At 36.1% G+C, this 12,102-nt stretch overlaps 1 protein-coding gene across 6 annotated transcripts in view; it reads right to left on the reverse strand.

Annotated features, from left to right (window-relative positions):
- LOC125184179 (uncharacterized) overlaps positions 1–12,102 on the reverse strand; it is a 274,259-nt gene that overhangs the window by 239,498 nt on the left and 22,659 nt on the right. For 2 of the 6 annotated variants that reach the window (XR_010834401.1, XR_010834399.1), the window contains exons 1-2: positions 11,680–12,102; positions 11,052–11,181 (exon numbers count right to left, since the gene is read on the reverse strand). The exons of 1 other annotated variant lie outside the window; for it this stretch is intronic. The gene's annotated coding sequence lies outside the window, so the exon portion shown is untranslated. The remainder of the gene's footprint in view (positions 1–11,051; positions 11,182–11,679) is intronic. 3 more of the 6 variants (XR_010834404.1, XR_010834400.1, XR_010834403.1) reach the window with 3 other exon arrangements.

Here is a 12,102-nt window from a genome sequence, read left to right on the forward strand (position 1 = left end):
TTTTGGGATCAACACTTTTTTCCATAGTGACAGGTGATTTTGAGTTTTCCTTTTACAAAAAGAAAAAAAAAAAAAAGGTCTTGGCATTAAATTTTACATTAAAAGCAAAAGGAAACCTTCTCAAATTGTTCAGGTCATAGTCATTTTCTTTATATGGAGCATTCTGACAATACCTCTCCATATCTTTAGGCATTCTAGATCTACAGTGGAAAAAAAGAATCAGGCCCAAACTATACTATTCCTTCTGACAATCAGTAATAAATCACTGAGAATATGATTCAAAATCCACCAAAATCAAAGGTAGTCTTCCTAAAGCTGTAAACATGTACCCTGATGCTCTTCAGTTACTCATCCAATATAAACAAACCAAAGAACAAAAGACAAACTTTGCAATCTTGATTTTGGCAGATGCTGCCTATACATTTATGTTATTTCCAAGTCACCACCAAAGTTCACCAAACATTTAATTTAAAAGACCATATTTACAGCTCATTCTTTCAGTTTCCAGCAAGCTGACTGTTCTAAAGAGTCTTGCAGAAGTGTATGGAGACTGGCAGCTCCTCGGACAGCACTGAGACGAGATTAAACTTTGATATTTCAAATATCACTGTTAAAAAACATGTACCAAATACAATGGCTGATTGGATTATGGGTTTACCAGCTACATTTAAACCACAGTCCTAGCGATGCAGTTACCTTAGATATCAAAACATTACCTAAAGTAAATATACAAACTACAGTGCTCCTGTTCTCCTAACATGGTTAGGCATCTCTGCACACCACTTTGCAATAAATAACTCTCTCTTACGGAAAATAGTTGCTGAACAATGACATCTGCTGATACTGCAGCCTGTTATACATTTTATTAGAAGGCCTCCTATTCTCTCTCACATACATATGCCCCTAGTAGCCTGCAGAGTAATTCCAACGCATCTGAGATAGCAAACGCTTTGGGTTAATAATTCATTCTTAATAGTCTATATTTTCATGCAGTATGTATCCAGATGATGCTATGCTTAATATAAGTTTAAACTGTCAGACAGAAAAAATAAATAAATAAAAAGGAAGCACTTGTGCCTTTACATGTGAACCCGAGAATAATTTATTCATAATACTACAATGAACTGTCAGCTATCTTGACAACTGAAAATGAAGTGTACTGCAATCCTTGAAAATTCCCCAGAATTTTTTTGTATTACAAGAAGAATAGAGAGAAAATGCAACACATTGAAACCCACAGCCAGACTCCACCTGCACAGAAACTTCTTTCAGATGCCACTGCATTAGGATCTGTAGAACCCTTAAGTCATAACAGCCCATCAGAAAAAAATCACCTGAAGCGATCTCAGCATATCTAAAAATGTTCAACTGTCCTTTTGAAGCAGTAATTCAAGCATTTAAACCCAGAAAAAAAAATCTTGACAGAAAATACAAGGAAAAAAGCATGTTAGTGGAAGAAAAACTGCCTTAATTGGGTAGTTAAGAGTATTTGATAGGATTATAAAAAGGCAAAACTGTCAGAATGCAATTCTTCTCCTGGCCACTGGCCAAAGCAGTGCAGATTTTAGAGGACAGAATAAATAATCACAATTAGTACAGCCTCTCCCACACAAGAAAATTTCAAAACAATTCTTAGCATTTCATTTTTATTTGTATGAGGGGGAATTTTCACTCACTTTATAGTTTCCCACTTAATTTTCTCAGTATTTAAGTCCCTGCCTATAAAAGGGAACATGCCCCAGTGAAAAGCCACTGATAGCCAGCAGCACCAGCACACATTTGTAATGCGTATAAGCAAATAATTGCACCAGGAGAATTTATCCTTATTTGAAACATTCTGCTCCTGCAAAAAGAAACTTTCCCAGAAGCTGCACCAGTTTAGATACACCAATGATTCAGCTGCAGCTGGAGCTAGCATCCACCACAGAAAAGCTTTGGAACGATTAAAAGAAATGGGTCAGCAGAAGCCCCCTGCTGCAAGACTTTTATTCATCTTCATCTACCATCCTTATCTCCTCTTCTTCACATGAGCCACAACTTTCTTTTTCTCCAAATCTTAAACTGCAATTTCTAAAGTCTAACCATTCTTCTGACCTAAAAAAGCCTGCTGTAAGGAAGGAGAAACTCACCAGGAAGGGAAGGTAGAATGAAGATCCCAATCCATGTTCAGTGCCACTGAGATGTGGCTTAAAAAACGTCAGGAACAAAAAACATTATACTGCGCACACAACCTCACGCTGCTTGATATAAAGCCTGCAAAGCTGCCACAATTACTATTTACCCAGTGGAAAAAGGACATTTCCACTTAGTTACAATGAAGAGTCATGCAAGACCTTCATGTCTGCTGCCTCTGACAAGCAAGAAATGTTCCTTCCCTCCCCATAGGTGACATACTTATTTTCAGTATTTGGTGATTACAACTTCTATATCAAATGCACAAAGAAATACAAAAGGAAAATGAGGTTGTATATTCACCCATCAGGGCTCAGAGCCATATTTCACCTGAGCTTAGCCTTTCAATGGCTACCATTAGTTTAGTAATTTGTTTGTTTATACATATTTATATTTTAGGCATACCACATGTGGATATCAGACATATGTTTTATCCTCAGCAGACATCATCAGTCATACAGACGGTTTGCCCCTTGCTCTCTCAACTTTTTTCCATCTTGGAGAAGAAATATTTGAATTAAGAAAGACTTCAGAGCTATACTTTTGATAGCATCTTCTATTTGTTACCATTCAACACATTGGAGGATATGAGGGATGAAAGTGCAGGAAGTATGTACTATGTACATGTAGGACTAACATCTTCAGGTGAGGACTCCCCTTTCCATTCCCCTCTCTCCTCCTATGAGTATGACTTCCTCAGTCAACTTGGGAATGACACAGTGACAGCAAAAGTAGCAGCAACTGTGTTAGCTGTGTTTCCGGTGGGTCCACAGGGACAACTCCTTTAAAGCAGATAAAATACATGGCATTCCCGTATTTCTCTTGGTCCTCGTAGTCAAGGCAGCACTTTAGTAGTAGGAGCTATCCAATACAGACATTTCAGAAGAAATATCATCTGTCTTGTCCCAGTATTTTGTCTTTTATCATAACTGTGCATTAAATATTAATAGCTGCTAGTATGCCAGACAAAAGAGCCTCTTGACTTATCCTGAGAATGGTTGCAAAGTAGAAACCATAGCATTTTGCAGTATAAACCTCATCTTCACCACTTTCAATGGCAGACTAATGCGTTTAAGTGTTATGTAGTATCCTTTCATTTTATTTCCTTTATCTGGGATTTTCAACTTCCAGACTGGGATTTCCAGTCATAACAGTTCTGATAACCTTACCAGGCATCCTGAACTGTGGAGAAAATAGCAGGTGCACAAAATTGGATCATCTTTTTATTGTGAGTTCGTGAGTCAAATGCACACACTCGGCATGTAGACACGTTTCTATCTAGAAAATCTTAGAGTACAAGAGAATTTGCTTTCCAAGCTTCAAAACTTTATAGGTATTCTAACAACTGATCAATATGCAAAGTATTGGTTTAATATCGTTAGCTGAAGAATACTCCTTTGTTTTTTTGTGGAAGTTACCAAGTTACTTGATGCTCCAACACTGTAAGAAGGATTGCCACTCCTAAGATTTAGTATGTATTAAAAACATACTTAATTTCATATGGCATATTACAGTGTGTATAATAGCTTAGTAGAATACATGTTCTTGGTTCACCAACAGCCAATACACCCTTCATTCTTCACGTAGCTCTTCTGTTCTCAAATACAGCATTCTGGTCTATTAAAAAACAATCTTTTTGAACGTGTATGACATTTCAAAAAAAAAAAATTCCTTCTCTCCCCCCTTTTTTCCCCCCCATATCACTAGAATAACTTCTCCTTCCTTAATTCACATTTATGCACATTCGACTCAGTATAGCTGTAGTGTATAACGGTAGTGTAACCAATGGTATCTTCCATTCTTACTATTACATCTTCATTACCTAAAATAACTCAAACTTAATGGAAATTACAAAGAATCTCTCTGCCATACAGGCTGAAGGAAGATTTTCAAAATTATCCTTCTATGATTTTGAGGAATCTAATTACCATCACAATCCACCACTGTCTGTGGTGTATTATAAGAGGCAGCTGGTACTGTTGGATTCATAATATTATATTCATCTCTTACCTATAACTATCCAGCAAGGGCTACACTAATCAACTAATTGCCTTTTTTTTTCTTTTTTTTTTTTGTGAGAAAGTTCAGCCAAAAGACAGCTTCTCTTAAACGAACTAGTGAAGATTCAAATATCAGCACATATTACAAATACTGTCAGCCAGTATAATTGCTAAATATTATACAGAATAATTGCTAAACAATTATTCTAAAATTAGGAGCTGGACTGAAACTACGATCAAGTAGCCCTTAGTGATACAAAGACCAAATGTACTGATCATGGTTGTACTACCATGCAAATTACATAATTACAAACATTTTCTATATAAGCTTTCATGTGAAGGGCCCATAAACAGGCTGAGTTCCTACAGTTGTTTTTCTCTGCCAAAAGATTAAATCAAGGCTGAAAAATACATTTTGAACTTTACCAAACATTAGTACTCTTCCAAAATAGCATTACAGAACCTTTATTTCTATTCAGTTTTTTTTCTTTTAAATTCTACTTAAATTTCATGAAAATAGCAAAATTTTGGGTGATGGTTGCTATGATAAAAACAGGTCCCATTATCAAAATATAATAGGTCTGATACGGTAGAAAGAGAGAGTCAAAATTCTGGTCTTACTGAGGGACACAAGCCTGAATTATTGTATCTAAGTAGTTCTTCCCTGAAACCAAAACACGCTGTATGAAATCAGCATATGCTTCATGCCTCCCACCCTGCCCAAATACTTATGATGAATCAGCACTTTCTCATCATAGAAAAAAAAAGATCAAGTATACTCTCTACACTCACAGTATGTGCAATTTAAAAGTATATATTTTTCTTCCTTGAAAAGTATCAAGTAATAAACCTGCTATTTGTTCAATTACAAGACAAAAAGCAATGTAAATATACAATGCAAATTAAAAAACGGTGCTTTAAAATAAAATTAAACTTTCACTAACAATTCAAATATAGTGAGTTTTTATAAATAGCAGATACACATACCTTGTAAGTGAAAATAATGGCCATTAAAAACAGTCTATTTACCTGCTGCTACTTGTTAAATTGCCTTTAGGTTGTCTTTAAATGAGCACTGTCATAATTTTAAAATGCTTTCCTGATTACAGTTATACAGCAATTAAATATATGAGTGTAAATATCTTGTTTGGTTTGTTTCCACATTTCTTACAGTTTCTGTATTTAGGCATTCCATGATTTATACTTACTGGTTTGAAATCTATGTAAAGGACATATTCTATGAATTACAAAAAATGACTAATACAAACTTTAAAAAAAAGTCTGTACTGTTTAAAAGACTTAATTATAGGATAAAGAACTAAGCTCATACAATAAGTAAACTTGATTTATGTTATGCATCTAAAGATCACTGATATTAAGTGATATCAAGTACTCACTTGTCTCAATTTATCTTAAACAGAAGTGAGGGTAATGGCACTTACAAAGGAGTCTAGAAATGATAAATTACATCTTATTGTGTGAAGTCAAAGGTTAAACTTATTATTGCTCACCACAGGCCAACCTTAACCCCAGGATTAATGCCATAAACAAAAAAGAAAATTCAGTTTGCACACATAATGCACTGGGATAACGTCTCTGAAGAATTACAAAAGTGAAATGATGCCCCCTACTGCTACCAGAAAATGTTTCTGTATAAGCAGGGTCTTTTGGTTCAAAGGGAAATTATCATGTAAAACCAATGAACATGTATTTTCAAACTAACCAGTGCTCATTAGCACAACATATGCCAAGGACAATTTATTTCTTCTCTGGCTTTTAATTAAAATATATGAAGAGTTTTGCCTTGTAGAGGAAACTCTCAGAAACAAACAGCTAGAGTGAACATAAAACCTACAGTTCATAGAAGTTATATTTTTTGGTAAAGAAACCATATAAACTTGATTTTTCTTAATGTATTTCTGAATAAATCAAATTTCAAGTAGTAACTTCTATACAGCAATGATGTTTCTCAAATAGTGAAGCTGATAGAATAGATCTGTCAGCTACAAGGTGACACAATTCATTAACAACTAACGTAGGTCACGCAGTGCCTCTGAGGTGTGGCAGACCGCAGGTTGGTTCCCAACTCAGTGGGTAGTTCTGGTACTACAGCTACGATGGTAAGGAGTTTCTTGATGGGCAAGTAAGGCACCAGGGTTACAGTTTGAAATGCCTTTCAGGGAAAGAGATCAAACACCGAAGAACTACTAACCAAGTCTTTTTAATTCATTTTGCATTCAAGCGACAAAAGACCCAATGATACCAACACAGTTAACTCCCAAATTACGTTGGTGCAAGCAAAAAATAATCTGGAGCTTCTTAAAGGTATTTGGACAGAACTGCTCTATTCCAAAGTAACTTAGTCACATAAATAGACATTGGGTACATTATTGCCTTCAATAATCTGATCTTTGGCATGACTGAGAATCTTTAAAAAGATAAATCTTAAAATTTCTATCACCTTTATTTGTTCAAGGACTGAGTGAAAAGGCTACAGTTCAAAATTGTTTACAGTACAAAAATAACCAAAATTAAATCAGTCAGCATTTAAATCAGTAAGCATTAATCCCTTTCCAATCCTCACCTAATATAAATCACTATCAGTTAACTGGACTCAGAAGCAATACACAGGTTTAAATAAATATAAAGTGTTTTAAGTCATAGGGCATGGTTTTAAACCACTGAACAGTAGACATTGACCAGGCAGGGAATTCTAATAATAATATTTTATCTCCATGGCAAAACTGCATTTAGCAGTGCTCAAATACAGTCAGAGATAGTCCTGACTTCTTGTACTTCTACATCTATGAAAAAGTTTGTTGTTTTAGGACTTAATAGACTGCAGATAACTGGAGACTGACAGGATACCAATATGAAGATGTTCATGATTTCATGAAAAATATCATCTATCATATAAAGTAACTTCCAAGTTTCTCCAAGAGTTTGATCTAGGAGTCTTCATTAGAATACAAAATGTAGAGCTAACTTCTATGATGTCTGGTGGAGCAGGATGAAATAGGATCATACCTTCCTGAAAACGCCTTCTTTTTTTCCACCGCTGCTAATACAAGCGCATAAAAAGAGGCATCCCATTTCTCTAAATATGCTTTCTAAATGTTAGAGGGTTAAAACAATTCCCAGAGGTCTCTGTCTAGAAAAAGCCCTTCACTGATATTTAATTGAACTATCTTTGCTCTGAGACATGCAGTAAAATACACTGGAATCAAATGTTAACGCATCACTGTTTTTATGTAAAGAAGGACAGCTCAGTTTGCTGTTTTCACCACTATTATGCAAGCCTACCATGTCCAGTTGGTTCACGTCAAATTTAACTGAAATTGGTGAAAATACTCTATTTTACAACAGCTGACAATTAATCCCACTTACTTTAGTATGATTACATTAGACAGTATTCTCACAGAAAGTCTGTAAGCCTTGGAGCTTATTACACACATTACACCTTTCAACTGTTGGTGCTGCTTTCCACCATCTCCTTTACACTGGAGTAAACTTCCCAGAACAGCAGAAACCCCCTGGAAGGCCCCAGCCTAAAAGCAGTCAGCTACCAAACAGGCACAGTACATACAAGAACACTGCTCAGTCACCATAGTCAGTGCTTTACAGAAAGGGTTTAAATTCCTGTAGTGAGAATAAGAGCAAGATGTTCATTTATGAAAATAATAATAATTAAAAAAAAAAATCAGGCTGCAGAAGTAAACCATAACGGATTCTAAGTCTAGCTTTTCATGAACTAAAAAAAAAATATTTGAAAGAGCTTTAGCAAGACTACCGCTTTCCTTTTTGCAGTTGCAGAAACTTTGCTAAAGTTAACCACTTCTTAATTCACAGAGTGGCAACTGAGCAAGGCACACTTTCTTTGCAGCTGAAGCTGGGCTATGTATTCCTCAGACAGCTGCATGAGGGTGACTTCCCTTCAAATACCACTTGTCATCTCTGTAAGTCATTCAATAGTGTTCAGTGCCCTCTCACGATTATACTCTTAACATGATCAGGTGTTTTGGCAGTTATTCCACTGAAGCCATAGCATTTAAATACACAGCAAACACATAGTATGGCACCTTTAAAGTGACTCATAATAATAGAGTTAAATATTTACATTTAATAAAAAAAAAAATTGTCTTCTGGAACATTTCCCAGACTAAATACCAGTCTTTGCCAATACACCTGCAGCTTTTTGTAACTAATTAAGAAACTCCAGCAAACACACTCAAAAAGCCTCAAAAAACAAATACAGACTCCATTACGCAGAGAAAAATATTACCAACTTTCAGCGACTGATGCATATATAATTGCAATACTTTTGTCTTTTCTTTTATAAAGATTCAAATATTCACAACAGATTCTTTTTAAAATAGTTTGGAACAAAAAAAAAGTAATCGATTAAAATTAAGGGACAGAAAAAGATCAATAACAGAAACTGCTAGTTACAGAACCTACGTCTTGGATTATTTTCAAAAAGTTTGCCTCTTGATACTGAAGAAATAAGTGAAAAAAGCTTTGATCTATGAGTTCATTAAGGCCTCTGCATTGCAATAAGCTCCACAAAAGGGAAACCTTCTTAATCACAAGTGTCACCAGGGCTTCAAGCAAATATAAAGTCTGCCACTGCATACCTGGAGACTTGAAAAAAGTCTAGAAGTTCATCCTTATAAAGCATTGTAAAGTTATTTTATATCAAACCATTTTTATTTGTTTTGTACTTCTGTAAACAAACAAAAAATAATTCAAGCGTATAGCAAAATCGCCTAATGAGAGCTCGATATAATCAGAAACTGTCTAAAGTTTTAGGATTATGTTACACAAAGATTTGAGAGCCCTAGTACGGTTGTTTTCCTGGTCGGAGATATATGGAATTTAAGGTATTGTTTTTAGAAATATTATGCTACTACATTATTTATGTTATGACTACCAATTAAAGTTTCTGCTACTCAAATTAATGCAGGATATTTTCTATAAACCAGTATTGTAGGTCTCCACCCTGCAAATAGTAGAACATATATTTAAATTTATGCATAAGAATAACCCCTGTGAAGACCATATGACTAATGATGAGGATCATAGCAGAATCTGTAAAGTGCATCATCATAGACTGCATAGCTATCTATGATCAGAAATAACTTAAAAGATTCTATTTCCACATTGTTTGAACTAGCACAGGTCCTATTTCAAGTATACAACTCAAGCCCAAACACTTCAGGAAGACACAGTTTCACAAAACCATTTATACAACTATTTTTCAATTGCAGCGCTTTAATGAAAAGCAGGAAGTTGTAGGTGGCAGCTGAAGCAAGCTATTTTAAAAGATGAAATTAAAAAATACTTATGGATTACAGTATTTCTCTAACACTAATACAAATAATGAACAACTTGCCAACAACTTGCTTACTGTACAGTCAGAACCATTTGTGAGATGTCCCACTGGTGTTCCAGCTGGAAATGCAAGAGCAGGCACTGTGTGTCACCAATTGCCTCGACTGCTACCAGTTACACGCTGCATTTTGCCTTCTCTAAAGTCAGCTTAGGAGATGTGCCCAAAAGGTCAGGAAACTGAAATCTCCCCTCCAACTGAACAGGGCCTATCATTCTGGATATTCTACTGTGAACAGCTTGTAGGTTGGAATAGTCTTTCTTCCTTGACAAATCCTCTTTGTAAGCAGCCTATTATAAAAAGTAACAGAATTTCTGGTGTTCTCAACCTAGCGCATGTCTGGTTTTAGTACACCTGAATATAAGCTTGGGACAAGAGGCTTGCAACTCCTCCGAAGTATGAGGAAGCTTAAGTCTGCAGTTTCAAAATGGAAAAAAAAAAAAAAAAGTAACTGATATAATCAAAATATTTTTTCTAGTTCTCAGTCACAACAATGCAGGGAGAAAAATCGAACTTGTTTTACAAACATTCAAAGCCCCAAAAAATCCAACTGTTTACAAACATTCATCTGTCTTTGTAAACAGAAGTAAGCCTTTTCTATAGCATTAGTCTTTTCCACTTACAAAGGGCTTTAGTTTGTCTTGTATGTTAAAATGTCACATGCTACTTAGTCTTATCATATCTTACAGAACCACAGTCACTCAGAATGACTTCCCTGGAAGCAGTTGCAGGCCATTGCAATGATGTAAATCACCTTTGAACACAGACTGTAAAGAATTATTTCAGAATTATACAGATTACAATAAATTCAGCTCTGAGAACAAGTTTTATAACAACAAGTGTGGCAAAACACCAAAAGAAAGTATAAAGAGCACTAAACATTATCCACTTTATTTTGAAACCAGCAAGCTTTCAGCTATCCTGGGACTTTCCAAAAGGCAGTGTTGACATAGTAGAAAGAAATAAAAGCATTTTCTTTCAGATTGTTAATTATATTTTGTATCTCAAAATACTGTCTTTCGTGGGGTTTTTTTTTGTTTGTTTGTTTAATATAAAGCTTCTTGCTTATAACTTCATGTGTGGTTAATGGTCTATAATGCAACAACGGCTGCAGTGACCACAATTTAACAGTTGATGGCACCAATCACCTCAAGAAATTGCCCAGCTGAGCATTACATAATGTGAATGTTGGAGAAAGGGAGTGTTATGGAATAATGTAACTGACAGGAGAGCAAAACCTAAGTGTTTAAACTACACGTAAGGGGATTCTTTAAGAACACATATATATATATCTTCTGGAAAATAGAGCGTCTTTTTTCAAGTATGGCACCCAACATCAGAACCATATCGTGTTTAAAATGCATAGATGTGTGTAAACACAGTATGCACAGATGTAACTTCACTCATTTAACCATGCCACAGACAAAAATTACACTGCACTGAGAGAAATAAAAATTTAAATGCAGGTAGCAAAAAGTATATAGCCATACCTGGAGATTTTCAGATGTGCTGCCTAAGTGCAAACTCTCATTTGGTCAAGAAGTTTCTAAATAGGGATACAAATGTCTTTGGAGAAACAGTATTATATATTTATTCTTTTCCAGTGTAGCATGAAGGGTACTGAAAAAAAAAAAAAGTAGATTTAGATACAAAACCATAAAACATTCATCCTCCCTTTGGAGGCCACATTTAATGAACAGCTGCCAAAAACTAATTTCACAGTAATGACAAAGAGATAGATGATATAAATGGGAATCAAATAATCAGGGAGAATACAAGATACTTGTCAATGGTGAGAAAAGAAAGAAAAAAAAACCTTAAATGTTTACTCCTTTCTACAACGGTTATTCAGTTTTATCAACTCCAGGCATTCAAGACTAGTAAAGCCACAGAGCTACTTTATATGAATTAATTTTATCCTTTACATTTCATTTTAAGATTTTTTGTTTGCTTGCTTGTTTTGGGTGTTTTCTTTTTGTTGGTTTGTTTGTTTTTAAGCAAATACCTGTCTTTTTTTTTTATCAAATTTTATCATTCTATTTTTATTATATCAAAGTTAACGATGTGGGGCTGGGTAGAACCGTACTGCTCCCCTTACGATCACAGGGGATGACTTACTTTTTCCGCATGTGGTGGTTTGTTTTTTGTTTTTTTTCCAAATGAAATCCATCACGACGACAGCAGAGCACAACCGTGACTTAATACAGAGCCTCTGGGCTATACAAGCGTACGAAGGGAAGGTTTGTCCCCAACAGGGGGGCCGGAGGAGCCCCCCCCAGTCTGCCTTCCTCAGGACCGTCTCTGTGAGGGGGACTCCGTAAGGGGGCTGAGGAGGGCGCCCGGGACTGAGCGCTCGGAAGGGCACGTTCGGGGCGCTTTGAGAAGGCGAGAACCGCGGGGCGGAGCTCAGCGGGAGGTGCCGTACCCCGCGCCCTGCACTGCTCTGGGCTAAGCTGCCCCAGCGAGCAGCGAGAGGCGGAGCGAGCCCTAGCCGAGCGACGGGTGCGGCGGCCGCCGCCCTCCACAAGATGGCGGCGCGGC

The sequence above is a fragment of the Anser cygnoides genome, chromosome 12 (assembly GCF_040182565.1).
Source record: "Anser cygnoides isolate HZ-2024a breed goose chromosome 12, Taihu_goose_T2T_genome, whole genome shotgun sequence".
NCBI classification, from domain to species: domain Eukaryota; kingdom Metazoa; phylum Chordata; class Aves; order Anseriformes; family Anatidae; genus Anser; species Anser cygnoides.